The following is a 26,223-nucleotide window of genomic DNA, read 5'->3' as shown; positions in this document are numbered from 1 at the left end:
AACCAAAATATTTTTCATATAGATTATAAATTCCACAGAAAAAGGAAAAAAGCCATAAAGCAAAAAGTAAATCTCATTCACTTTTGACATGTGGTCAGGATAGTAGCTGTACAGAAACACTTTTTTCATTTAATGCAGGACCAGATTTCAGCTGAAAACTGCATTGCTGTTTTTGCTGTAGAAAAACCTTCTACAGATCAGTAATCCATAAATATACATCAGAGCTGGGACTTAAAGCCTAATGCGACTAATCAGTTTAAGATTTGAATACAAAACTTAGGAGGCAATACCTGACTGCAAATACAGCTGTACTACGTCGTAAAGGCTATAACAGGGCTTTAGTAATCTTAGTGATGGATGAACCTTGGAAATTCTGCCTGCAAAGCAAACTCACCAGCCTATCTGATGTACTCTCAAAGACTGCTAGCGCAGCAGGGTGATGTATTTGATTTGTGGATGGTTTTTTTTCAGTGAGAGAGAGCATGAAAAATAGTCTTTATTTCCAACCAGCTCATGGTTTCATGTTTTGTTTACAAAAGTACATCTCTAGTTCCTATGTTTTTTGTAATACAACTTAGAAGACCGCTATATTTTTATTACTGAATATTTTATCAGTGCTCTTAACTTCACAGTCTTCATTTATTTCTATCTTTCTCTCTATTGGTTATTACATAAGCAATTTCAACCTTTCTGTTTTTCTTTCACTTTTATCTACACACTATTTTATTCATGGCAATCTCATCTTAAACTTGTCTCTTAAACCTCAGACCACTTCATTTTTCAAGAATTTCTTAAAAAGCTTCTGAGCTTAGTTATTTTTACTTGTGAAACATCAGGTTGAAGAGTTCTGAAGGAATTACTCTAAAATTCTAAATACACAAAAAATGGAATCCTGATGTCAGTCACCCAAAGTTTGTGAATCTTCTTCATTATACTTTTTTAAATCTGTATTTTATCTATCTACCTTAGCTTTGGGGTAGAAATTATTGACCTTTCCTAAGACTGTAATTGTTCAAGGAGAGCTGCCCATAGAGACTTTAATTTTTGCCTTTGTGAAAACAGAAAAGTTAACACTATGAACAAAATAAACATCCTTGCTGATGTAGTGTTCTTGTGTTCCTAGTACTGGTACTGCCTTGTACAGCATCCAACTTCCCTCTGGCATTTCTGTTGCCTCAAAAAGTAATTATACTAATAACATAGTAACATAATAATAGGATATAACATATTGTAAGAGAGGTTATGTTTTCAGTAAGTATACTTAGAATTCCTTAATTATTTACTGCTGATAATTTTTCAGAGTAGAGACAACATCAAGCATTCCTATAATCTTGTTAGCTAATAAAGTGGTACTTATCCCATTTTATGTCACCTTCTTTCCAAGTCCTCTGGAAGATCTTGTGCTTTTTGGAGGGGGGGAAAAAGCCCCGTCTAGATGTTGAATTCAGGGAAGCTACAACTGAGAATAGATAATAATTTTCATTCCCATGGGGGAAAAAAAAAAAAAGGTGGAATATGGACCTAAGAGAAATTGTGGAATCACTCAAGGATCTGCCTCTATTAATTTTCTCTTGCTGAAAAGGTCACTATTTAAATTACACAGAATTAACAAAGGTAACATACATTTTAATGTAAGAACACATTTATTTGTTTCCTTATGCTATTTTTGAGGGTGAGAAAAGTCAAGGTATATTTCAAAGGAAAATTACTATCTAGTTTTATTTTTCAAAAGATAATACCTGTCAGGAGTGATATCATAAGTATTATTAAGCTGAGTGTAAATGCTCTTTATTGGTTCCTGTTGAGTTCAAATATTTCTTGTGCTTCATTTTCATTCAGATTTTTCTTTTCAATATTATACTCCTTAGTTTTTACCTTATTTTCTCACTTTCAGTCTTCCCATTTTCTTCCCTTTCTAGAGTTACCTTAATTTTTAACAGATGCCTTAGCTGTATTACCCCCTCCTTGGCACAGATAATATTCAGAAGGAATAACTAGTAATGCTGTTCTCGTTTATTTTCACCATTCTTATTTCACTGCAAATTTACTAAAAAAAGTCTGTTCCAGTTCTCATGCTTTGTTTTTTATTTTCCCCTGGCTAATTTCTGTGCTCTGCAGTGTCATTATATTTGGATTAGTTTGAACTGCAATTTGCTCTATAATTCTGTGAAGTTCTGTTCTTGTACCCACTAAAAGAAAAATTATATTTGTAAAAATTAATCACGTAACATTCTTATACAGATCTTGGCATAAATTTAGACTCTGTTAGCAAAAAATACTTGAGAGAGAATTTTACATCCTTTCTAGTAGCAATATGCAGCCTTTGCTTGTGTTATCAGGCATAAGCCTGATTCAGTTTGTCAATGATGAGTGGAAATGCATTTTTTACTATTTCCTTTTTTTTTTTTTTCCCTGGATTTGCTTTCTGCTGATTTCATGAAGTGAATTAGTCAAATTAATGTCCAGGAAATCCTGTAATGAGCACAAGGGAATTGGTGAAATCAAGAAAGACTGCCTTTCAGTGAACTGTCAGCTCAACAGTGTAACAGTATTAGGCTACCTACCATAGGTGCAGAGGAAGGGCTTCTAAGTATATTACTTAGTATTCCATGCACTAGAAATAAAGAAAATTCAACATAGTTGGAAACATTTTAGAGCAATGTTACCAAAATGTAGCAACTCCCATTTCTATTTTAGAAAAACAGCAGTTCTGCTGATCTGATATTTAAAGTTGTATGGACTGAATTATATATGTCACTTATTCATTTGGCTAGATAGATAAATCAGAGTTTTAAGCAATTCAGCAGTATGTCAGCGAGGAAACTCTATAATCTGCTGTAACTACAGAGTCTGGGAAGAGATAATTAACTCAATTATTTATTTCATAATATTCGAGATAAAAAATAAACTACTATATATTTAAAGCCTGCAATTAATTAAGCTCTCATCTGATTGATGAGAACTTTGATCCAGAACTTGCTTTGACTTAAAACAAATATTAAAAAAAAATTGCTAGTAATAAATTAATTTGGTTTTCTTTTGCCAATATGACAAGTTACTGTACAAAAATGGTGCTTGTCATTATTCTATTAGAGTTGCATTTGATGTTATAAAATCTGTCTCCCTGTGTTTTAAATGAAGAGGTGAAGTAACATTTGAAGTTTTTGATTTCCAATTATTAAAAACAGCGTTGCATTACCATGTTGTTGTTTTTTGCTGGGTTTTTTTTCCTTCTTCTAATAACAGAATACTTCAGATTAATATTAATTTAATGGAGCTTTTTTTGATGTCTCTGACACACTTCTCATTTCTATTAAACTGTTTTGCATTACTTCAAAGTGCTGTTGATTTATGAGTTGTTAATATGCAAAGGGCTAATTTGCCATGTCTCTAGCATGCCTCAACTTTCTGGTTTTGTGTTTATTGTTGTGCTTGTGTTTGTTTGAACATAATTTTATTGCAAGAAAATATTCTACAGCTAAAAGTACTTTAAACTATTTTGGATTTAAGAACACTCTTCATCTTAGAATCCTTGCTGTCTCAGTCTTGTTCATTAATAAGGTTCCTGTTATTTTTCTAGCTTTTCTGCACTCATTCCCACAGTGGCAAAGCCATAATAATATTACTCATATTAACATTTAAATAACACTCATTATTTAATTTTCTTTGAGTTTCCTTTGCATGCAAAGAATAATTTTCTAATTAGGAATGTGCCATGGCTATTAAAAAGAAAAATTATTCTATATATTCTAATCAACATTATGCTTGTGGTGGCTGTAGTGATAACTCTTAAAAGCAGAGTAAATATAGCTTTCAGACTGTATTGTGAATCAACCCTTCCTTACAATGGAAAAGAAATTAAGACACCAAAGTTAAGGCACCAAAATACTTTTAGAAGTGTGGAGTAAGAATTGGAAGCCAGCTCGTGGTGAAAACTTCAAAAGCTTTTACCTTTTTTTTTGATCACGTAAGGATAGCTTAGATACAGGAAGGAGTGTAGCACTCTAGATATTGTAGGCTAATGCAGAAATGTGCGCATATCTCTACATGCCATTCAGTACTGCCTTCACATTTTGCAGGGGTGAAGTGTATTTATGGGTTCTGCTCTCCCAGCTAGGGCTCTGCTGGGTTTAAGGGAAATGTGTGGTAAACATGGATATTTGCATGATATTGCTTTGGAGGTAAAGCCTAAATGCCTTCGGTAGGGTGGTGGAGGTAGAGGAAAGTCCCTCAGCTTTTCCAGTTTCAACTTCAATGAAGATTTCTTCAGCAATTTTCAGAGAAGAATGTATGAAGATGGGTATTCTTAAGCCTTTTCTGTGACTTGAAGGACTTTACTCAAATTTGGTTAATATGTTCTATATAAAAGATGTAAAACCACAGAAAATGTCTCTCTAGCTGTCTGTTTCAAAGGTGAGTTGAATGTGATGGTAGAAAGTAATATTAAGTGACTTAAACTTGACAGCTTTGAAAGTCTAAAACTGAAATTCTGTTTAGGCATAGAGATAAGGATGCTCCTTTACTACACAGGGCACCACAATTTCATTCTGGCAGCATTCAGAAATAATAGTCCCATGGATTTCTTTGTTGGATATGGGACTGTGACTACAATTAAAATGTAAAGTTCATAAAAGAATAGATGACATCTGAATTTGCATTCAATAATATATGCTAGCAGGCTCTTTAGTTCGTATCATTACATGCCAGGTGCTGACGTGCTACCGAACCAATTAAGGAAAGTTACCAGACTAAATATAGCTACTGCAGGCCATGAAGCCAAGCCGAAAAATATTTCACATCCTCAAAGCCAAAGTAGCTCTGATTTGCCCTGTAGTAAATGCCTGTTGTTTGGCAGATACAGGTAGTGCTCTGCATTGTCTTTGAGGGCAGCCAGGAGACTGTACTGCATGGAGCATTGTGGAGCAATTATGGGTAGGACTAAAAGACCAAGATACGTCACATCTAACAATGAGACAAATTGCTACCACCCCAGTGAGAGATAATCTTCTTAACAGTAGTAGATCCTGGATTGCTCATATATTAAGCAGTGCAAAAGACCATGGAAAGAAACCACTATACAGGTCACCCACGCTCCAAGGCTGTGTGAACTGTATAAAGGCAGAAGGAAAATCACACAGAGAACTTCCACATCCCTCTGATATCAGGGAAGGGTCTGAACTGTGTGGATACTGTTGAGTTTGTAGATAAGGACTGATAGACATGGCTACATAAAATGTCTCTACAGTACCTATAGAATCAATGGGTTTTATTTGGTTTTATTTGTTTTTAGAGGCAGAATTTACCTATATAGAGATAGGGAAATATGAAATGTAACTCTAGATGCTGTTTAATTAACTTTTAATGTAACATATTTGACACAGGTGGCTCTCAATACATTCAATACATTTCAGTGATGGATACAACCCACAATAAAAAAAATCCCAAACCAAACCAAACCAAACCAAATCAACCAACCAACCAACCAAAAAAACAAGAAGCAAAAAATATGCAATTTACATGTTGTCATAAATTTGGCCATGTGAAATGAATTCTGGGCCAAAGAACACTGTGGGTCCCATGAAAGGTCTAACAGATTTCCTCCTGTGAAAGCAATACAATTAACAAGACATTGACCTAAGGACTGAAATAATCTAGTTGATATACAACTTGCAAGACATTCAAGGAAAGATGATCTGTACAGGAAGTCATTACAACATCTGAATAAATTAAATTCTGGTTAAGATTCAGACACCATGCATTTTAAGATACAGAGTGCAACTTCAATTCATGGATGAACATAAATGGAAAATTCATTCTAACCTCTAGGCCTATAGATTACATAAAAGTAAATCATATGTGTTCCAAACCAGTAGACTTAATAATAAGGATTTTGGAAATCCAGCTAATAATAATGACTATGGGCTAGGAATAAGCTCATGCTAAGAGAGAATCATAAATCTTGAGTGTTGTAGCAGCATGCATGCTAAAAGAAAAAGAAAAAAAACCAGTGTCCTGACACTCTAGTCTATTTTGATGTAAGATAAAACTTGACATTTACTCATCTTTAAGCTATGTACATGGTAATACTACAATGCCATAATGAGTCACTTTAAATTTGTGCTATCATAGTTTGGGCAGAAAATAAAATTTTGGGGTTTATGCTATCCAGAGAAAATGTCATATCAAGTAACTAAATATCATCCTAACACCTTCCTGAAATTGAAAATTCAAATTTTATACACAGAGACACTTAGACACATAGACCAAAGAGTGAAAGAAGAAGATTTTTACCTCAGTAGTGCATAGGTCTGTACATGGACTGATAACAGCCCAGGAGAACACGGGACATAATCAAATAAGACTCAGAGGAACTGACATTTAAGAGTTTAACACAGCTATTCTACCATCATCTCCACAAGGAAGCTTCATTTCATGCTCAGGATTGAGTTTCAATTGTTTTTCTTTGGCTTTTGTTAATGACCATGTACAGAAGAAATCACCTTTTTACCCTACATAGATCAGGTCTCTTCAGGATTTCAATTGCTCTAACATCTAATTCCTCTCTACTGGTAAAAAAAAAAAAAAAAGAAAGTAGAGTTAAAAAATTCCAAACTTACAGGCTCCAGACAATTTTTCCCTGCACTGATGTGGAAAGACTGAGTTTGGATGGATGGATCTGCATTTCCTATATGTAAATGAAGCTGCATAGGATTCAAATGAACTGGAAATGCTACACTGAGTGTAAGAACTTGTGTTATCCACAGTCAGCTTTGTTGCTACTGATTATTCTATCTGAATTTTGTCAACCTTTCACGCAAATAAGAAAAATGTAAGTGTACATGCATGTGCCAAATCTGAATACATGTTTATCCAAGATGAATATCAAATTTGTGAGTTAAGGGTTTCCATCCTATGCTTTAAAAGCACTGTAAAGTGCAGCAGGAAATCTCCATTTATTTACATCTCCTGAGCTGTCTGCTACCACTGTCATTGAAATATGATTCCTTCTAGTCTTAACACGAAATAGATTATCTCCAGAAAAACTTCTAAGTCCTTCCTTTATATGTCATGCTAGTGGAGCTATTTTTTCCCCAGTTCTTTTACTGAAAGAAACTTTTTTATTTTTCCATTAATTTAAACTGAGAACAAACAGACAATAGAGCCAAGTAGAAGAAAATTTATCACACCAGAAAGATGATGTATGTATCTAGAGCATTCTGAGAAAAATCCCCGGGTCAGTTCTACAAGGCGTTATTACACTGGAAATAGTGAGAATGGAGTACTCTACTCCAGCAGGTAGCACAATGCCTCTATTTATGATATTGATTGTACAAAATTCTGACTAGCAAAATTTGTATCATGCCTTCCACATGAAAAATTCCTCATGTTTTTCTCACTTTCAAGTGTGTTTATATAGAGAATTTTTTCTTTATTATTTCTCTCTGAGACAGTGCATATCTATAATCAACTGCACCAGAGCATGGGCAACTAACAGGAGGAGGTGGAAGCCAGAATGCTGCTAGAAAATGCTGCTAGAAAGCTGCAACCTAGTTGCCATTACTGAAAATTGGTGGAATGAATTACAGGACTGAAGTGTGGCTATTGATGCCTACATGCTGTTCAAAAGGGGCAGGAGAGGAAGAAGAGGTGAAGGGGTTGCCCTCTACATCAAGAAAGGGATAGAGTGCAGAGATGTTTCTGAATAATAGCCATGAGCTGTTGGGGTCTCCTCCTCCTGCCATGGAGCCCTGGGAGATGGGCCCTGGGGGGGAGACACGGGGTCTCCCTACCCCTGGTCAGTCTCATTTCCCATTGGTTGTTTTGTGCTCCCCAGTGTGGCCAAGGACCCTCGGGTCCCGTGACTGAGGAGTTCCTGAGCAGAGCCCCGGCCATGCGGCTGGAGAAATAAATATCTCTGAAACATCTACCACAAATCTGTCCATATATTTCCTTTCCATGGGACTCCTGGTTTGAAATATGCTTGTTGCAGTAATGAGCAAGTTGAAAGTAAGAATTAGAGACTGGGCATCAAAGTGAAAATGGTGTCTGGTATCTACTACAGGCCACTTCCTTGCTCCAGCCACAGGAGGCATCGTGCTTGTAGGCACTTGTCCTGCTGGAGGACTTCAACCACACCAATATCTGCTGGAAAAGGAATAGAGAGTTTTAGGCAATCCAGGACACCCCTTTATGCACTAACCAGAGTGAGATGTATTACTAGACCATTTGGCCACCCACACAAGTGAGCTAATCAGGAACATTAAGAGTGGAGGCTGCCTGGGCTGCAGTGATCATACACTAGAGGACTTTGCAGTCTTGAGGGATATGGGTCAGGTGAAGGATAGTCTTCAGAGTAAAGAACTTCAGAAAAACAGAATTCCAGTTGTTTAACAATCAACCAGACACCCTGGGAAATTGCCCTCAGGAGCAAGGAAGGAGAACAGAGTTCTTTAAGGCAGGTCATTAAGGATGCTTTCCATAGAGCACAAGAGTTATTGATCCCCAGGTGTCATAAATCAAGAAAGGACTGTCATGACTGAGTTGAGACCTGCTGAGCAAACTGAAGGGCAAGAGGGATAGCACAGGCATTGGAAGCAGATACAGGTATCCTGGAAAGACCATGAGGACAGAGCTCAATTGTGCAGGGATGAAGTCAGGAAGGCCAAGGCATGGCTGGAACAGAAATTGGCAAGTGATGCAAAGAGTAACAAGGAGGGCTTCTTGTCAGCCAGAAAAGGAGGGCTTCTTGTCAGCCAGAAAAGGAAGGCAAAGGAAAGCATATGCCCCTGAGCAGGATTGGCAAACATAAGAGCTGATGAGGAGAAGGCTGAGATATTCAACCCCTTTTGCCTCAGTTTTACTGGCAACCTCTCTTCCCACATCCCTTGAGTGGATGGATTACAAGAGAGGGACTGCAGGAGCGAAGTCTCTCCCACTGTAAGAGAAGATCAGATTTGTGACCTGCTTGGTGGCAGGACTAGACTGATCTTCACTAGTTGCTCACACATTCATTCACACACCTACACTAGCTCCAGTTCCTGGCACCACAGATACTGATCTATCAAGATAGGTTATTGCCTTAAAAAGAACTACACATTCAGTTAAAAAAAAAAAAAAAAAATATATATATATATATATAGGCTTTCAGAGAACAGAGAAGATCAGGTTCATGGCCACTTGTGGAACCTGACCATACATAAGTCTGTAAGACCTGATGAGATGCATCCCAGAGTCCTGAGAGTACTGACCGATGCAGTTGCCAAGTCATTCTCCATCATATTTGAAAAGTCATGTCAGATGAAGTCACAGGTAACCGCAAAAAGGTAAGCATTGTACCCATCTTTAAAAAGAATATGAAGGAAGACCCTGGGAACTACTGACCTTTCAGCCTCATCTCTGTGCCTGAGATCATGGAACAGATCCTCCTAGAAGCTCTACTGAGGTACATGGAGGACAGGGAGGTGCTTAGGTTTCACCACGGGCAGTTCCTGCCTGACCAGCCTAGTGGCCTGTGATGGAGTGACTATATCATTGAACAAGGTAAGAGCTATGGGTGTCAGCTACCTAGACTTCTGTAGTGCCTTTGATGCAGTCCCCAACAACATCATTCTCTCTAGACTGGAGAATGATAGACTTGATGGATAAGGAACTGAATGGGTGGTTGCATTCAGAGGGTAGTGGTCAATGTCCAGATGGAAACTGGTGACGAGTGATGTCCCTCGGGGCTCCGTACTGGGACAAATGCTCTTTAGTATCTTCATTAGTGACACAGACAGTAGGATCAAGTGCATCCTCCATTGTTTATATTGGAGACATACACAGGATTAGATAGATATTTTGAAGCACTAATTCCTGTTTCTTGCCATTCATGAATTCAGCAAACTCAATCTGGAAGACCAATAGACAGTTTTACCGTATTTTTTTCCCCCCATAACTCCATAGACATCACAGTTAATAAGGATTATTTTAATATCCAGTGACATTTATTCAATTAAACATTAACTTTCTCAGCAGGCTGCATGCTGTACAATACATCTGTCCTTAGGCAACAGATAAAGAAATCGTGAAAGTCTAGACAGTTCCTGACATCAATCTCTAACTTTTATCTGAGAAACTTTTGCTATATCCAAGACTGTAAAATGAAAGATAAAATACCAGGATTAAAGTTCAGAGGTGACAGTGATTGTTTGAGATGGAACAGGAAAAGAGGAAGAAAAATAATAAAGAAATCGTCTGCAAATAGAGTATCTTGTTGCATAAACCGTTATTACTGGTTTAAGAATTGGAAATGCAGTTTCCGCTCCATGAGATAAGAACATTAAAGACTTAAATCCCATTGATTCTGATTGGAATGTTCAGCACAGTTTTGAGAAAAATACCATGAAATGAAAGAAACATCTTGAAAGATTGTTATTTAGTTGGATGGCACAAAGACAATTTTTATGCATACCTCTTTTTCTTGGTCTTGGTAACCTCCCAGCGAGCCTCATTTATAATTAAATATCATGATTAGTTTCACACAAGCACTTGAAGAAAAGCACAGCCGTGCTTGCTTCCTTCATACTTGTGGCAAACTTCTGTCATAAACAGGGTTTGTTTTATTTTTATAAATAGAGATATAAATAAAGACCTAGTAATGCAAATGCAAGAAGATCGTAATATTTAGACACCTATTTTTTAACAGATATTGGAATCCATTTATGAAGAAAATAGGATCTAACTATAGGTTCTATCTTTCCCTCTCTTGTCACCTCTTCATACACTGGTGTTTGATTTTTAGCTTTTCCCTCCTCCCACCCTGATCAATAGAAGGCTAAGACACTGTCAACCTCTATCTTAACAGCACATTCTTCTTTAACACCTGTCTTATATTTCATCTTCCTTAAATCTCTTTTGATATCATTTGTGGGCTTATGGGTCATTTAAGTGAGGAGGAAAAAAGCAATGAAACACCTCTCCTATACCTTTCCAAAAAAAGATGAAAACTTTCTGCATATGTTAAACCCTACTAAAGCCCTGTCAAAATCACTTGGTCAAGAGTACAAATGTCTGGTATGGTACCAAATCACTGGATAATTTTCGGGTCATAGAAGTGAATAAAGTGACCTCAATTAATGTCAAGGAGTCAGGAATACCCCCATTCACTTTCCAACACTTCCCCCACCAAAAAATGACTGGTTTTATGTGGCTTTGTATTCTGTAAATATAATTCAACATGAGAATGTACAAACTGCTGCTGACCTTGTTGTTAGGTGCTTCTAAGTGTTGACCTGTGTTGGGGTTTTAGTTTAGTCTTAGGTTTTCCTGTTAAAGGAATTTTCTCCCATATGCATGTTGCTAGGGGACAAATAGCTGTACTTAAGAAAGACAAAAAGGGGAGTGGGGCGGGCCTGGCTACTCTTTTGTCTCCACCTGGGTGTGGGGACAGTTCGCTCTGAGCGTCCGGAGAGAGAAGCTGCAGAGAAAGGAGCTGCTGCTGCTTTCTTTTTGGCCGTTCTTTCTTCCTGCTGGAAGCAACGTCGGGACCCCAAAAGCCGCTTTTCCCTGCCCTGCTGGAGACCGAGCTGTGGCTGCCCTGCCCCGCTGCTGCTTCGAGCTTTCGCTACGCTGTAGCCCTGCTCGCCCTGCCTGCCTGGGCCTCCGTGGTTTTTCCCATCTGGATACATCTCGTCTGCCACCCGGGATTTGCGTTCGTCCCTGCCATTCCAGCCTGCTGTTCCTGAGAGCCCGGGATCAGCTGCCCAGCGGTTTGTGAAGCCTTTGTTCCATCCCTTCCCGGGATCCCAGGGCACCAGAGCCGCGGGTTTCCCGAGCTCGCTCCGGAGCGCCCCCTGCAGCCGCGGGGGAACCATCGCACCTGCCCTGCTCACCGGGAGCCGCCAGCGCCCCTGCCGGCTGCGAGCGGAACTGCACCCGAGGGGAAAGGGCCTGACAGCCGAGAAGGCTGGCACTGGGTTTGTGATTGCTGTTACTGCCATAGTTGTTGTTGTTTTGTTTGACTGGTTATATACATATATATATATAGTAAAGAACTGTTATTCCTATTTCCCACATCTTCACCTAAAGGCTCTTGATTTCAAAATATAATAACTTGGAGGGAAAAGGGGTTATATCTGCCACTTCAAGGGGGGCCTCTGCCTTCCTTAGCAGACACCTGTCTTTCAAAACCGAGACAGATCTTGGCGCCCAAGGTGGGGCCTGAGGGCATTAAGAGATAGAGGTGAAAAAGGAATAACAGTTCCTCGATAACTTTATTTTGTGTGCTGGATATTGGAACCTTGTTAGGCAGCACTATGTGGTCTAGTTTACCCTGGTTTGGGTGGCACGTAGCCGTGGCTATATTCTTTCCCTTTGCAGCTCCTTACTTGAGTATGGGTCCTCTGACTAAGGCTACCATTGCTGTTATCCAGCTTGTGTTATGGGTCGAGAAGGTGAGGAATTCATGGGTTTTTAACTTCCTCCGGAATGTGGGCACATGGATAAACAGCTATCACACACTGAGCACATGTTTTTGGGGTTATGTTAACAATGGTACCTTCTGTGAGGAAATGACACCAGGGGAAGTTTTCTCCCAACCCCTCAACCAGTTCTTTGGGCCCACCCCATCAATTTTCGAAGGGTTTAAATTCCCTCTGAATACTAACCATCTGCTGCTGATAGGCCTACTCTATTTAGCATTCAAGGATAAGTTGAGATTGGCTTGGATATCTACCCGGACACCAGCCCCAGAGACTAGAGATCCTGCCCCAGAACCTGACACGGCCCCAGAGAGTAGAGTTCCTACCCCAGAGCCTGATCCTGCTCCAGAGCCTGACACGGCCCCAGACACTAGAGATCCTACCCCAGAACCTGACACGGCCCCAGACACTAGAGATCCTACCCCAGAGCCAGAGCCTGCCACAGCCCCAGACACTAGAGATCCCGCCCCACAGACTGATACCGCCCAACAGTCCACCTCAGAAATGGACTACCCAAACTGGGTGGGGGTACTGGAAAAAGGGATGCAGGAGATGTGCCAGGAGATGGGCCAGGTGCGCAAGGAGATGTGCCAGGAGATGGGCCAGGTGCGCCAGGAGATGTGCCAGGAGATGGGCCAGGTGCGCCAGGAGATATGCCAGTTGCTAAGGGAATACACCTCCTCAGCTAGTGAAAAACCCTCTCCCTGCCCCAAAGAGGGTGAGTCCGATGGTGCAGCAGTGGAACCCACGGATGTTACAACCGTCCAGGCTTCAGCTGAACCACAAGGACAACCACAGCCAGCAGCGGTCGCCCCTGTGCAAAGGAGGAAGTATAAGACCAAATCAGTACGACCAGTTAATGATGATGGGCAACCAGGGCCCTCACAACCAGCAGGAGAGCCAGAGCCAGAAGTCATCACTGAGTCCCTGTCGCACGACAGTCTCCGTGCTATGCGAAACGACATTGTGCGAAGGGGGCGTGAGCCTTATACCACCTGGCTGCTTCGGGTTTGGGACCTTATGGGCACAAGTGTGCAACTCGATAGTGGTGAGGCAAGGTATCTGGGATCGTTGACCCAGGACCCAGGTGTGGACCAGATATTTGTGAGGGAGCCAGGGCCTCTCTCTCTTTGGGAGCGGCTCTTAATGAGTGTGAGAGAAAGGTTCATTCACAAAGAAAGAATGCAGGAGTATCATCATAGAATGCAGTGGAAGACACTCGAGCAAGGGATCCAACAGCTAAGAGAGGTGGCAATATTAGAGGTACTCTTTGGGAAGGATGGACAGCATGATAATGACCCCGATAAGGTCAGGTGCACAGGACAGATGATGTGGAACCTGGCAAGGCTAGGGCCATCACAATACACCACCTTCATTGCAACGATTGATGCCGACAATACCCGAGAAACAGTGGGCTCTGTTGCCAACAGGCTCAGGCATTATGACAGCATGATCAATGGCCCGCTGAAAGCTCATGTCTCTGCTGTGGTCCAGGACTTCAAAGAGGAGATGAAGGAGATGAGGAAGGAAATGAGGGAGGAGATGAGGGAGGAGATGAGGGAGGAGATGAGGAGGGTCAGTGTGGCACCAGTGCGAGTCACAGGCCCCCAAGTCAGAGCCCATCGTCCCCCTGCTAGAGAGAGAGGGTACACCCCACGAGCTGAGCTGTGGTTTTTCCTATGTGAGCATGGGGAAGACATGAGAAGATGGGATGGGAAACCCACCTCTGCCCTGGCAGCGCGGGTGCGTGAACTCAAGGAGGGAGGCACTAACCGAGGGGGTTCCGCTAAGGTGAAGGTAGCCTCAGCCTCCCGTGACCGAGCTGCCAGGTATTACAGAAGGGAGGATGATATGTCGGATCCCCTTGAAGGTACCTCGAGCATGTACGCCCAGGGAAAGAATGATAACCAGGGCTAGAGAGGCCCTGCCTCTAGCCAGGAAGAGGCACGGGAGAACCGAGTTTTCTGGACGGTGTGGATCCGATGGCCTGGCACATCAGAGCCACAAAAATATGATGCATTGATTGATACTGGGGCACAGTGTACTTTAATGCCATCGGGACATGTGGGGGCAGAACCTGTATCCATCGCTGGGGTGACCGGGGGATCACAGCACTTGACCCTTTTGGAAGCTGAGGTGAGCCTGACTGGGAAGGAGTGGCAAAAGCATCCGATTGTGACCGGCCCAGAGGCCCCGTGTATTCTGGGCATAGACTTCCTCCGGAACGGCTACTACAAAGACCCAAAAGGACTCAGGTGGGCATTTGAGATTGCTGCTGTGGAGGCAGAGGGCATTAGGCAATTGAACACCCTGCCCGGACTATCTGAGAATCCTTCTGCAGTTGGGCTCCTGAAAGTGGAAGAGCAACGAGTGCCAATTGCCACCTCGACAGTGCACCGCCGGCAGTATCGGACAAATCGAGATGCTGTGATCCCCATCCACAAGATGATCCGCGAGCTGGAGAGTCAAGGGGTGGTCAGCAAGACCCACTCACCCTTCAACAGCCCCATCTGGCCTGTGCACAAGTCTGACGGGGAATGGAGATTGACTGTGGACTATCGTGCCCTGAATGAAGTGACTCCACCATTGAGCGCTGCCGTGCCAGACATGTTGGAGCTCCAGTACGAGCTGGAGTCCAAAGCAGCAAAGTGGTACGCCACTATTGACATTGCCAATGCATTCTTCTCCATTCCTCTGGCAGCAGAGTGCAGGCCTCAGTTTGCCTTCACCTGGAGGGGCGTGCAGTACACCTGGAACCGACTGCCCCAGGGGTGGAAGCACAGTCCCACCATCTGTCATGGACTGATCCAGACTGCACTAGAAAAGAGTGAGGCTCCAGAACATCTGCAGTACATTGATGACATCATTGTGTGGGGGAACACTGCAACCGAAGTGTTTGAGAAAGGAGAGAGAATAATTCAAATTCTCCTGCAAGCTGGTTTTGCCATCAAGAAGAGCAAGGTCAAGGGACCTGCCCGAGAGATCCAGTTCCTGGGAGTAAAGTGGCAAGATGGACGACGTCAGATTCCCACTGAGGTCATCAATAAGATCACAGCAATGTCTCCGCCGACTAACAAGAAGGAAACACAAGCTTTCCTAGGTGCTATAGGTTTCTGGAGGATGCACATTCCCGAGTACAGCCAGATCGTGAGTCCTCTCTACCTGGTTACCCGCAAGAAGAATGATTTCCACTGGGGCCCTGAACAGCAGCAAGCCTTCGCCCAGATCAAACAGGAAATTGCTCACGCCGTAGCCCTTGGCCCAGTCAGGACAGGACCAGAGGTGAAGAACGTGCTCTATTCTGCAGCCGGGAACAATGGTCTGTCCTGGAGCCTCTGGCAGAAGGTGCCTGGTGAGACTCGGGGCCGACCACTGGGATTCTGGAGCCGAAGCTACAGAGGATCTGAAGCCAACTACACTCCCACCGAGAAGGAAATCCTGGCAGCTTATGAAGGAGTCCAGGCTGCCTCAGAAGTAATCGGCACAGAGGCACAACTCCTCCTGGCACCCCGACTACCGGTGCTGGGGTGGATGTTCAAAGGAAAGGTTCCCTCCACGCATCACGCCACCGACGCTACTTGGAGCAAATGGATTGCCCTCATCACGCAGCGCGCCCGAATTGGAAACCCAAGTCGCCCTGGGATCTTGGAAATAATTACAAACTCGCCAGAAGGTGAGACTTTTGGGTTATTTTCTGAAGAAGAAGAGGAGCAGGTGACACGTGCCGAAGAAGCCCCACCATATAACGAGCTACCAGAGAGTGAAAGACAATACGCCCTCTTCACTGATGGTTCGTGCCGAATTGTAGGCGCTAGCCGGAAATGGAAAGCCGCTGTATGGAGCCCCACACGACAAGTTGCACAGGCCACTGAAGGAGAAGGTGGATCGAGCCAATTTGCTGAGCTCAAAGCTGTCCAATTAGCTCTGGACATAGCTGAAAGAGAGAAGTGGCCAAAGCTCTACCTCTACACTGATTCATGGATGGTAGCCAATGCTCTGTGGGGTTGGCTGGAAAGGTGGAAGAAGGCAAACTGGCAGCGCAGAGGAAAACCAATCTGGGCTGCTGAAGAGTGGAAAGACATTGCCACTCGGGTAGAGAAGCTATCCGTGAAGGTCCGTCATGTAGATGCTCACATCCCCAAGAGCCGGGCTAATGAAGAACATCGTAACAACAAACAGGTAGATCAGGCTGCGAAAATAGAGGTGTCCCAGATAGACTTGGATTGGCAACATAAAGGAGAACTGTTCCTAGCTCGATGGGCCCATGATGCCTCAGGCCATCAGGGCAGAGATGCCACCTATAAGTGGGCACGAGACCGAGGGGTGGATCTAACCATGGACAGTATCTCCCAGGTTATCCATGACTGTGAGACATGCGCTGCGATCAAGCAGGCCAAGCGGGTGAAGCCTCTGTGGTATGGCGGGCGATGGTCCAAATACAAGTATGGGGAGGCCTGGCAGATTGATTACATCACACTGCCTCAAACCCGCCAAGGCAAGCGCTATGTGCTCACAATGGTAGAAGCCACCACTGGGTGGCTGGAGACCTACCCTGTGCCTCATGCTACTGCCCGGAACACCATCCTGGGCCTGGAAAAGCAAGTCCTTTGGAGGCATGGCACCCCTGAGAGAATCGAGTCTGACAATGGGACTCATTTCAAGAACAGCCTTATAAACACCTGGGCTAGAGAACATGGCATTGAGTGGGTGTACCACATCCCTTACCATGCACCAGCAGCTGGGAAGGTTGAGCGGTGTAATGGACTGCTTAAAACCACCTTGAAGGCACTGGGTGGGGGGACTTTCAAAAACTGGGAGATGCATTTAGCAAGAGCCACCTGGTTAGTTAACACTCGAGGTTCCACCAGCCGAGCAGGCCCTGCCCAATCCGAACCCCTACAAACAACAGACGAGGATAAGGTTCCAGTGGTGCACATGAGAGGTATGCTTGGAAAAACTGTTTGGGTAAAGTCTGCCTTGAGCAAAGACAAACCCATCCGTGGGGTTGTTTTTGCTCAGGGACCAGGTTGCACCTGGTGGGTGATGCAAAAGGATGGAGAGACCCGATGCTTACCTCAAGAGGACCTTGTTTTAGGGTGAACTACCCATGGCTCTGTACTTGTATCAGTATCAGCATGTATATTTGTATATAATTTGGGTAATGCATAGATTTATATGGTTAAAAAAAAGTTAAGTTTCATGTAACATGTTAGTATGGGAAAAAATTCGGGGTGGATAATGTTGGGGTTTTAGTTTAGTCTTAGGTTTTCCTGTTAAAGGAATTTTCTCCCATATACATGTTGCTAGGGGACAAATAGCTGTACTTAAGAAAGACAAAAAGGGGAGTGGGGCGGGCCTGGCTACTCTTTTGTCTCCACCTGGGTGTGGGGACAGTTCGCTCTGAGCGTCCGGAGAGAGAAGCTGCAGAGAAAGGAGCTGCTGCTGCTTTCTTTTTGGCCGTTCTTTCTTCCTGCTGGAAGCAACGTCGGGACCCCAAAAGCCGCTTTTCCCTGCCCTGCTGGAGACCGAGCTGTGGCTGTCCTGCCCCGCTGCTGTTTCGAGCTTTCGCTACGCTGTAGCCCTGCTCGCCCTGCCTGCCTGGGCCTCCGTGGTTTTTCCCATCTGGATACATCTCGTCTGCCACCCAGGATTTGCCGTTCGTCCCTGCCATTCCAGCCTGCTGTTCCTGAGAGCCCGGGATCAGCTGCCCAGGGGTTTGTGAAGCCTTTTCGTTCCATCCTTCCCGGGATCCCAGGGCACCAGAGCCGCGGGTTTCCCGAGCTCGCTCCGGAGCGCCCCCTGCAGCCGCGGGGGAACCATCGCACCTGCCCTGCTCACCGGGAGCCGCCAGCGCCCCTGCCGGCTGCGAGCGGAACTGCACCCGAGGGGAAAGGGCCCGACAGCCGAGAAGGCTGGGACTGGGTTTGTGATTGCTGTTACTGCCAGAGTTGTTGTTGTTTTGTTTGACTGGTTATATACATATATATATATAGTAAAGAACTGTTATTCCTATTTCCCACATCTTTGCCTAAAGGCCCTTGATTTCAAAATATAATAACTTGGAGGGAAAAGGGGTTATATCTGCCACTTCAAGGGGGGCCTCTGCCTTCCTTAGCAGACACCTGTCTTTCAAAACCGAGACAACCTGGATCTCATGGCCAAAAGGGAACTGACCTTATGAAACTGAAGATCCAAGGATTTATTGTTGGCTAAATATAATCTTAAAGTTTTAACCAACGCACAACAAATACTCAGATTAGTTGAGCTGCAATATTACTAATATATTCCAAATGACTACAGAAAACTTTGCTTAGAATCACTCTGAAATGTTTCAAAAAACATGTTAATATTCATGTTTAACAAGCACAGTAACAATAACAGGTTCAATTATTTGTCTTTTCCCCTATCTCAAATTCTTGTGATGTTAAATGTTACTGCCAAATTAGAACAACTACAGAGGTAAGACTTTCCACTTACTACTCATTTAAACATTCTAGTAAAGTTAATTCATGTCAAGGGATAAATTCCTTTTATCCAAACTCAATACCAGTTTGTGAAGACTCATTATAAGTGGTTTAATATGCTTAATTGATTCTGAAAAATCTCAAACGTCAAAGAAATTTTTAAGAAACCAGATATATGCAGATAAACTGCAAAGGGTCTTTATCCATATTTATCATTACATACAGCTGTCTGATTATTATCTGAAGATAGTTCATTCACTGTAGCATAAATAGGATTTATGTGATGATGAAGTATGAGTTTCAAACTGGTAAACTTTCATAATTCGTAAGTTTTCTTCATGTTTTGTGTTTTTACTCACTACAAACTACAACTACAAATGAACTCTAAATCTACTTCTTTGTCTAGGAGTGGTAAAATCCTCTAAGAGAGTGGGGAAATCCTCCAAAAATCTCTGTAAGATTTTATCTAAAATTTTTAGAGTCTTTCTTTCTGTTCACTAGATAAAAATCTGTAATTTCATAAAAAGGTTTAAATGTCTTGAGCAAAACTTTGGGTTTTTTTCCCCAATCGAAGAACGGGAGATGCCGCCAGGCACCATTTACACACACACGCATATTAAAAAAACAAACAAAAAACCCCAAAAAAGCCCCCACAAAACAAAACAAAGCAAAAGAAAAGAAAAGAAAAGAAAAGAAAACAAAAAAACCGGCCAGAACATGGACTGATGAGATGAAGGGGATAGTTGCATTAACATATTCAGTCACTGGCTATGTTTAATGATGGAATTAATAGTATTCTGTTTAATTTTATCTACACTAATATAATGGCCTCCTAATATTGATTAAAATAATATTGCAATATTTCTGAGAGACTTTTAAATAAAGAGGATTTCAGAATTTACTCCTCTCTAAGCTGAAGTACTATGTGCTTTTGAAAGAATGATAAATGTCACCAACTGGCATTTTGCCACGTATTTTTGTTGTAGTTATAATATTGACATCTTTAATTCAGGGTTTGGAAATATCAGTGGTCTCAGAATATCTGTGTATATTTTTCTATTGCAGACTAAAGAGATCTATGATTTTGATAGATCTAAACAGATCTGCCATCTGTTCTTTTTGGCAGTACAGTGGAGAACATATTAAACAGAAAGGTGCCATCACGTAGTTATAGGACAGTATTTCATAAAACCACTAAAAAGCCTCTTGTATCTATTTTATAAAGCAGGTGGTAAAATCGAGTAAAATCATGTTTTAAAGAATAAACGTGGGGTCTTTGAAATATTGTAGGATAAGTTTGTAATTTATTTGTGTAACATACTGCTTACCAAATAGTGACATATTCCCTCCAGTTTTGTACACCACAGCAGGGAAAAATAAAATCTTCCTGAAATTAAAGACTGAACAGGAGGAGCAGAGGGTACTTGATTCTTCCTCCTTCACTGTTCCAAAATTCCGGGTTTTCAAAACAGTGCAGGTACGTTTGCCTTTCACTGAAGGTGACAGTTGTTTTTATTACTGTTTTTTCTATCCACTCTTCTGTGTGTATCCTCCACCCACACAAACAGGTATGTGCGTAAACACATACACACAGAGACAAACAAATATGGGGAGGCACACACATTGTAACTAAATTATCATAGTTCCAAAGAAGAGAACTGGACTAATGCTGATTAAACAAATTCGTTTGAATAGTGACAACTATGTATAAAGTTGCACAAGTAATTCTAATCTAAATATGCTGTAATCGAAGATAAGTAACATGATGTTTAAAATTCTGGCATCCTCTGGACCATTGTGCAGATTAATCTATGCATTCATGCTATTTTTGCTAAAGTTGAAGCAGTAACAAAAGTTGTTATTTTTTTCTTTCAAAAAGACAGTAATGAACAACCTAAAATATATTTTTCTCTTTATAAGGACTTTTCTCTAAATCATTCTGTGTTTTTGAAACCCTGTCAAAATAGAGCTTTTTTATCTCTTCATAGAAAGAAATTTAATATGACTGTTGACAGTATCTGTCATTTTAAAAGAAAAACTGGAAAAAATGCTAAGCAGTTAAACTCAGTGAATAAAATAATTTATTTGATGTAAACAGATTTTAAGACATATTTCTACCTTGCAGCCTTACTTTGCATACCTTTATTTTTAATACCATTGGATTAAATGGACATGGTAACTATATTTTCCTGCATTATTGTCCAATCATTGCCAGAAAATAACCATAGAATGGCAAGAGATTAACCAGTAAAACTTTTTTTTTTTTTTTTTCAGTTAAAGCTTAGGAAGAAAAGGTTCTTCCTAACTCAGAGACATTTCCATGTTTTTTTTTTTTTTTCAGTGAGACTAAATTAGTGTTTAACCTCATTGAAATTCTCAACCGTAAGAAGTTTTATTAGAAAAAGTAAAGAATAAGGTCATTCTGTCCTCTCCATAAAGAAGATTAAATAACTACTATATAAAAGCATTAGAGATGAGATTACCTTGAGATTCACTAAGTAACTTCAGATATCCCATAATAAATTTGCTCCAAAACTATGTAGATAATAAACAAACAAAAAGGACTGGTCTGCACTTCTGAATAAAAGAACAGCAAGATATATCACTGAACCCAAACTTAATTCACAAGGACATTTTCTTTTTCAAATACCGTTGAAATTGAGCATGCAATTTAAAAAGCCTCATACTAGTATTGAAAAGTGAGCTGCTTATTCTGAATAACTATGATGTCCACAATACATTTTTGGTAATATTGAAATAATTTTGAGTATAAATATATTTAAAAACTGGTTCATATGTAAAACACATTAGAGCAAAGAAGAAAGAAGGTTATTTTTTACTTCGAATGCTGAGGATAAATGAAAAAAAGCTTCAGGTATATATAGCATTCTGCTGCCTGGGAATCTAACAAAATGTTCATGATTAATGCTCACTATCTCAGCTTTCATCCTGTTTTTGGAGGTAAACAGCCAATTTATTGGATCATCACTGACAACATCATAAATTCAGAGCATTATTTATATGTTTAGTAGCTATACTGAGTTCCAGTTAATATGTGGATGAACAGCAGTGGGGTTTTGTTGAAAACTTTAATTGCTTCATAAATATATTATGAATAAATAGAGTAGTTTGATTTTGCAGGTGAGGAAAGTAAAATGCAGACATATTGATATCACAGACTCAGCTGTTTGGGCCTTACTAAAATGCCTGTGTTAGGAGAGATTTTTCTCTGTTTCAGTGAGGGAGTACAATGCAGTGCACCTAGAAGTAGCAGCACGTAGTGCCACTGTATATCCAGAAACTCGGCATCCCAGCTGCCCTTCCTAGTCCTTAAGCAAGTGCCCTGCCATCACAAAGGGAAGTACAAATCTACATCTCCTCTCTACATGAATGCAGCACACAGGTGAAAACAGGAGCCCACTGTTTTAAACTCAGATACAGTCAAGATTGCCCATCTGTTTGAAACTATCCCTCCTCTTCTGTTTTTTTCCTCTTTGCATTCACGGTGCTACATGTGAACAATCCTGTCAGAAGTGACTTGTGAAGGATGTACACAGAATTAAGTTTGTGCTGCTAACTTCAGGAGAGATCTTGGACTCTCTCACAGATGCCAAAACTGCTTATGACTCAGCTCTGGGTCAGAGCCAAGTACTCATCCACAATGCTCCAGTTTCCAAGGAAATGAAAGATGAACTCAGAGGCTAACTCTTTGAATTTATGAAGACACATCATCTAAAATAAAACTGAAGACAACTATAGTAAATCACTGCAGAGCTATAAATCCTGCTTCTGCCTATTTTCTTTCCCCTTGGACAAATTGTATCTATTTAAACAGTATGAAAAATGGAAAAATGTAAATAGTTCCTAAAGAGAAAGAAGGCCACCAGTTCCCAAAAATATTTTTAATAGAGACTGTAAAATAAACACATTTAAGGGTTTTTTTAAGTAGTTCAATATTTAAATCCCTTAAAAAAAAAAGTCTTAAGCCATATTCCTGATGAATAAATGCATAGAATTTGTGTTTTACAGGATACTTTTTCCATATTCCAGACTCTGAGTTTATGCAAAGTAATTGTTAAATATTAAGAAAGAATACAGGAAATTATGTATCTTAAACTTGACATATCATTATCCAGATCAAATTCCAGACAGCACTGAGGCTGTGCTTGTAGGCAAAATGCAGGGATAATATTAAGCTTGGTAAGATCTGCCTTATAAGAACAGCCTCAGGAAAGAATTGCAACTGCAGAATTCTCTGTCCTATACCGACTATTTTTCAAAAGTTACAGTCAAAGGTTGATATAAAACTTCAGTATAGCCTAGTGTGAGGATGGATCACTACAGTATCTTTACCTTTTTTGTCACTCTAGGTCCTTGAGTAAACCAACGCTTGAATAATAAGTGTTGCTCTTCCATTTCTTCTTCAGAGGATAAACACTCTCCCTGGATCAGCTTATCTTATAAAAGCAAAATAAACCTCATGAAACAGATTTTTTTTAACGTTTTAGCCTTCATTAGTTACAGTATCTTCTCATATGCACTTTTTTCCAGGTGTGCCACTTTATTTGGTTGGTTTGTTTTTGTCAATAGCTCGTCATAATTGCACTGTTAAAGCCTCCAAGCCATATATTTTTATGTCAGCATGTCATTACAGAATATAATATATATGATAATGATGCAAAGCGTGACTAGTAAGCTCCTACTTGTCATCAAATTCGAGATATTACCAAGCTATCCACCACTGTTTTGTTGCAGAAAGATTATCCAAATGCTAGAAGGACTAGTATTTAATGCATCTGAGTCATAGAAAAACATCCTATGGTGTTTCCTTTTGGTTCCTTTAGGTGGTTGAAACTGCATTTGCCAAATACTTTTTCCATCCGTCTTACCTTTCTTATCTCAGAGGCCCAGAGTAGAACTTACCTTAACATTTTAAAAGTGATTTATGCGCTTAGGAGCCTGAATCGCAGAGGAAAATAATGAATCCTAGGATCATACATTATTTGGCCTTTTTGAAACCTAAATTCTTGCCTCCTCTGTGTAGACAGAGTAAGGATATATCCTTAGTCTTATGTAACTAGAGAATTAATAGCCATCTTCTTACAGAAGGAGATATTTTCATACTTGGTCTACTATAATTGTGAAGCAAGCAATCAGCAAAATAATGGAACCATGTTTTTGCCCCTATGTCATGTCAACCAAGGAAACTGAGTCATCACCACAGGAGAAGAAACTTATCATAGCCTTTCACATTGGCACAACTACACAGAGCATTAATCCATTAATATAAAAAAATGGGGAACCACCTTGCTAGATGAGCTAAATGTATACACTCTTTCATATCACCTGGGAACTGACATGACATTTTTCAGAGGTAAGTGTTATCACTTTGAAGAATGGACTAGAACCAGGAGCTCACGCTATATTTCACAGCCTCATGTTTTTTGATAGTTTCATATGAACTACTATCATCATTGAAACATGCCTCTTCATTTTTCTTGCTATTGACACTTTGAGATTCAAAGTAGTTGTCATCTACTTCTAATTCAAAAAGGCCCTGTATTTTGCAATCTTTAAAAAATCTTCCCTGTGAGCTTAATAGTGTGAAGAACAAAAGAGAATAATGAACATTGAAAGCATTTACAATGAACTTTTCAGAAGCATAAGGGCATCTGTTGCTTTCTGTTGGCTCCTAAACAACTTCCATTTTTCTCTCACTTTACACTTTAAAAGTTTTTCAGATCTGATGGTTACAAAACAGCATTCACACCATAGTCTTACCTCTGACTTTTGTATTAAAATTTCTAGCACCATAAATAATCCCTATTCAGGGACCTCCACCGACTCAAGTGAAGTCTCTTGACCACATCCAGCTCCAAATATCCAAAAAGATATTTACTAATACTTGACACTTTGGCCTCATAGCAAGGAATGGAAATAAGAAATCAAAAGTACTCTTTGCCATTCCTCTGAAGGGGGTTATTCAGGTATTGGTCAGCTGTCAGATGTACAATAATCAACAGAGCATGGGAACAGTTCTAAGCCTGTTTACTTCAGTTGTCCATTGAATCCTCCTCTAAGATGATCTGGATAGAAGAACTTTGTGCTTTTTAATCTGAAAACAATACTCCACATCATTGGATATTCAGGTGTCTGTTCTAGGTTATCTCCATTGCCTGCTGTTATATTAAATTCAGCCAATATGACCTGGTTTTTTAATATATATATATGTAATATTACTGTTGTAATCAAAAAGTTTTAATTACAAGGCATACTGTTATAAATAATTACTTTTAACTTTCCTCATTTAACTTCATGCTGGTGCAGTAATACTTTTAAGAAAGACATTCAGATAGGAGCCAATGAAAACCAGTCACCATGTTGCACTGAATGTTTTGCTGGAGAATTGTGCTTGATATCTTTTAAACAGTAGTTTCATTTATGGTTTGAAATTTTCTAAGAAAGTTTCTTTATACTGAATTATTCATGACTTAGATCCATGCTCCATGCCATCCATGTCAAGTACTTCCTTGCTCTTTCTGTGGCTTCACAGGATCTAAACTAAAAAGTCATTATTTAGGCATCATCATTATTGGAAACATGAGAAAGCTAACCTTCTAAAGAATAAGAATTCTCCTTTTAAGGAGAAATTTTGGATTTTATAGATCAAAATGTTTTCTCTTGCTACAGTCATGTTGGAAAGGAAGGAAAGCTACTGTAAAGAAATATATAATATCACAGAGATTCATGAGTCTGCAGAGAAATTTGACTTGATTCAAGTTCATATAGATAGATTGGGATCATCCAGTACGTAATGTACAGTGTGTATATCCTATTGCCTATATCAACATAAAGAGTTTACAAATAAAAATATTAATAACAGTTCAAACCATCTTATTTCAGGTGAAAACCCCCCAAAAACAACAAGATTTCAGTGGTTTACCACTACAAAAGAAAAAAGAAAAAAGAAAAAAAAAAAAAATCTGGATTCTAAGAAATTAAGATAAGTAAGCTTATTTTGACCACTGCTTAAAAACTGTCTAGTTGTTCAGTTCTTTTTGTCTCTATGGAAAATTCGAATAAAATTTTTATTTGTAAACCATAGATAAGTACCAGTTGACGCAAGCAGGAAGCAAAATGCTACTATTTATGAAGGCTGCTATTATGAGCTCAGCTTTTTTCAACATATGTGTCATACGAAAGTTATTTTCAATATTAAATATTATTTTAAACACTTTAATTATTTCCATTTTTAAATTTCTTTTTTACTAAACGCATGTTATGTTACAAGGAATTCTCTG

The sequence above is a fragment of the Corvus hawaiiensis genome, chromosome 2, assembly GCF_020740725.1.
Source record: "Corvus hawaiiensis isolate bCorHaw1 chromosome 2, bCorHaw1.pri.cur, whole genome shotgun sequence".
NCBI lineage: Eukaryota > Metazoa > Chordata > Aves > Passeriformes > Corvidae > Corvus > Corvus hawaiiensis.
The sequence above is the reverse complement of the archived record's forward strand: the minus strand, read 5'-3'. Positions refer to the sequence as shown.